Consider the following 4,359-nt stretch of genomic DNA (forward strand, 5'->3'; position numbering starts at 1 on the left):
GCGCGCTCTCAACGGCGTTGGAAAGTAGACATCCTGGGCTTTCCAGCAATATATGATAGTCCATACTTTGCCCAAGATTTGATGGCCCAAACCGGCGTTCAAAGTCACCCTCAAGATTTCCAGCGTTAAACGCCGGAACTGGCACCCAAATGGGAGTTAAACGCCCAAACTGGCATAAAAGCTAGCGTTTAACTCCAAGAAGAGTCTCTACACGAAAATGCTTCATTGCTTAGCCCAAGCACACACCAAGTGGGCCCGGAAGTGGATTTTTATGTCATTTACTCATCTCTATAAACCTTAGGCTACTAGTTCTCTATAAGTAGGACCTTTTACTATTGTATCAGGAGAAGACTTTGGTAGCCATCCTCATTCTTATGCTATCTTAGATCATTGGGAGGCTGGCCTCACGGCCATGCCTAGACCTTGTTCTTATGTATTTTCAACGGTGGAGCTTCTACACACCATAGATTAAGGTGTGGAGCTCTGCTGTACCTCGAGTATTAATGCAATTACTATTGTTCTTCTATTCAATTCCGCTTGTTCTTGTTCTAAGATATCACTTGTTCTTCAACTTGATGAATGTGATGATCCGTGACACTCATCATCATTCTCACCTATGAACATGTGACTGACAACCACCTCTGTTCTACCTTCGATTGGGTGAATATCTCTTGGATTCCTGATTGCACGATGCATGGTTGATCGCCTGACAACTGAGCCAACCATTCCGTGAGATCAGAGTCTTCGTGGTATAGGCCAGAACTGATGGTGGCATTCAAGAGAATCCGGAAGTTCTAACCTTGTCTGTGGTATTCTGAGTAGGATTCAATGATTGAATGACTGTGACGTGCTTCAAACTCCTAGCAGGCGGGGCGTTAGTGACAGACGCAAAAGAATCGATGGATTCTATTCCGGCCTGACCGAGAACCGACAGATGATTACCCATGCTGTGACAGAGCATAGGCAACGTTTTCACTGAGAGGATGGGAGGTAGCCACTGACAACGGTGAAACCCTACATGAGCTTGCCATGGAAAGGAGTAAGAAGGATTGGATGAAGACAGTAGGAAAGCAGAGATACGGAAGGGAAGGCATCTTCATGCGCTTATCTGAAGTTCCTACCAATGAATTACATAAGTACCTCTATCTTTATCTTTATGTTTATTTTGTTCATCACCATATCCATTTGAGTTTGCCTGACTAAGATTTACAAGATGACCATAGCTTGCTTCATACTAACAATCTCCGTGGGATCGACCGTTACTCGCGTAAGGTTTATTACTTGGACGACCCAGTGCACTTGCTGGTTAGTTGTGCGAAGTTGTGTAATGCCATGGTATTGAACACCAAGTTTTTGGGGTTCATGACCGGGGATTATGAGAGTTGTGAAAAGTATTGTTCACAATTTCGCGCACCAGCAGTAGGAAAGCAGAGATTCAGAAGGAGCACAGCATCTTCATACGCCTATCTGAATTTCCCATCGATGATCTACATAAGTATTTCTATCTTTATTTTCAGTTTATTTATTATTATTATTCAAAAACTCCATAACCATTTATTATCCGCCTGACTGAGATTTACAAGATGACCATAGCTTGCTTCATACCAACAATCTCTCTGGGATCGACCCTTACTCACGTAAGGTTTATTACTTGGAAGACCCAGTACACTTGCTGGTTAGTTGAGCAAAGTTGTGAAATTATGTTTAGACAATGGTATTGAGCACCAAGTCTTTTGGGGCCATTACCTGGGAATCAATTTCGAACAACAATTTAAGTATGAATCACAATTTTGGCCACCACCTACCTCATCCTTCCATTCTTGTTTTCCTCTGACACCTCAAGGAATCTCTATACTGTGACATAGAGGATTCCATATTTTCTTTGTTTTCTTCTCTTTCATATGAGCAGGAACAAAGATAAAGGCATACTTGTTGAAGCTGATCCTGAACCTGAAAGGACTCTGAAGAGGAAGCTAAAAGTAGCTAAAGCACAAAACTCTGAAGTGGACCTCACTGAAATTTTCAAAAAGGAAGCAGCAAAAGAAACAATTATGCAAGGAAGATGCTTGGTGATTTTACTACACCTACTTCCAACTTCTATGGAAGAAGCATCTCAATCCCTGCCATAGGAGCAAACAATTTTGAGCTAAAGCCTCAATTAGTTTCTCTACCACAACAGAACTGCAATTTTCATGGACTTCCATCAGAAGACCCTTATCAGTTCTTAACTGAGTTCTTACAGATCTGTGACACTGTTAAGACCAATGGAGTTAACCCTGAAGTCTACAAGCTTATGCTTTTCCCTTTTGCTGTAAGGGACAAAGCTAGAACATGGTTGGACTCACAACCTAGAGATAGCCTGGACTCTTGGGATAAGCTGGTCACGGTTTTCTTAGCCAAGTTCTTTCCTCCTCAAAAGCTGAGCAAGCTTAGAGTGGATGTTCAGACCTTCAGACAAAAAGATGGTGAGTCCCTTTATGAAGCTTGGGAAAGATACAAGCAGATGACCAAAAAATGTCCTTCTGACATGCTTTCAGAATGGACCACATTAGATATATTCTATGATGGTCTGTCTGAATTTTCCAAGATGTCACTGGACCACTCTGCAAGTAGATCTATTCACCTAAAGAAAATGCCTGCAGAGGCTCAGGAACTTATTGAAATGGTTACAAATAACCAGTTCATCTATACCTCTGAGAGGAATCCTGTGAGTAATGGGACGCCTCAAAAGAGAGGAGTTCTTGAAATTGATTCTCTAAATGCCATACTGGCTCAGAACAAGATATTGACCCAACAAGTCAATATAATCTCTCAGATTCTGAATGGATTGCAAAATGCATCCAACAGTACTAAAGAAGCATCTTCTAAAGAAGAAGCTTATGATCCTGAGAACCATGCAATGGCAGAAGTGAATTACATGGGTGAAGCCTTTGGCAACACCTATAATCCTTCATGGAAAAATCATCCAAATTTTTCATAGAAGGATCAATAGAAGCAAGGCTTGAATAATAACAATGGTAGAAGAAACAGCTTTAGCAATAGCAAACCTTTCCCATCATCATCTTAGCAACAGACAGAGCATTCTGAGCAGAATCTTTCTAACTTAGCAAACATAGTCTCTGATCTATCTAAGGCCACTCTTAGTTTCATGACTGAAATAAGATCCTCCATTAGAAATTTGGAGGCACAAGTGGGCCAGCCGAGTAAAAAGGTTACTGAAACGCCTCCTAGCACTCTCCCAAGCAATACAGAAGAGAATCCCAAAGGAGAGTGCAAGGCCATTAATATAATCAACATGGGCGAAACCTTAGAGGAGGAGGAGGACGTGAATCCCAATGAGGAAGACCTCAGGGGACGTCCAATGGTCAGTATGAAATCCTCTAATGAGGAGAACCAAAGGATTCTAAGGCTTATACAGAGACCATAGAAATTCCCTTGGACCTCCTTTTACCATTCATGAGCTCTGATAACTATTCATCTTCTAAAGAGGATGAAGACATTATTGAAGGGCAAGTTGTCCAACATTTAGGAGCAATCATGAAGCTGAATGCCAAGCTGTTTGGTAATGAAACTTGGGAGGAAGAGCCTCCCTAGCTCACCAATGAACTGAATACATTGGTTCAGCAAAATTTACCTCAAAAGAAACAGGATCCTGGTAAATTCTTAATACCCTATACCATAGGCACCATGACCTTTGAAAACGCTCTGTGTGACCTGAGGTCAGGGATAAACATGATTCCACTCTCTGTAATGGAGAAACCGGGAATCTATGAGGTACAGGCTACCAAATTCTCATTGGAGATGGCAGATAAATCTATGAAAAAGGCTTATGAACTAGTAGAGGACGTGCTAGTGAAGGTTAAAGGCCTTTACTTCCCTGCTGATTTCATAATCCTAGACACTAGGCGGGATGAGGATGAATCCATCATCCTTGGAAGACCCTTCCTAGCCACAGCAAGAGCTGTGATTGATGTTGACAGAGGAGAGTTGATCCTTCATGTGAATGAAGAATGCCTTGTAGGAAAGGCTCAAGGTTCAACATCTATAACCATGGAGAGTAAGCATGAAGAGCTTCTCCCAATACAGTGTCAAATAGAGCCCCACATTCAAACTCTAAGTTTGCTGTTGGAGCCCACAGCCAAACTCTAAGTTTGGTGTTGAGAGATCTCAACCATACTCTGATCATCTGTGAGGCTCCATGAGAGCTCACTGTCAAGCCATTGACATTAAAGAAGCGCTTATTGGGAGGCAACCCAATTTTATTTTAAGTTTATCTATATTATTTTGTTTTCTTTTAGGTTGATGATCATGTGAAGTCACAAAGACAACTACAAAAATAAAGAAAAAAATTCAAAAACA

The 4,359-nt window shown here is 41.5% G+C and overlaps 1 non-coding gene across 1 annotated transcript; it reads right to left on the minus strand.

Annotated features, from left to right (window-relative positions):
• Positions 1 to 2,425: 2,425 nt before the first annotated feature.
• Positions 2,426 to 2,533, minus strand: LOC112805018 (small nucleolar RNA R71). The gene has a single exon (XR_003203632.1). It is a non-coding gene; the product is annotated as a small nucleolar RNA R71 (small nucleolar RNA).
• Positions 2,534 to 4,359: the final 1,826 nt, after the last annotated feature.

Source organism: Arachis hypogaea, chromosome 5 (assembly GCF_003086295.3).
Source record: "Arachis hypogaea cultivar Tifrunner chromosome 5, arahy.Tifrunner.gnm2.J5K5, whole genome shotgun sequence".
Classification (NCBI taxonomy): Eukaryota; Viridiplantae; Streptophyta; class Magnoliopsida; order Fabales; family Fabaceae; genus Arachis; species Arachis hypogaea.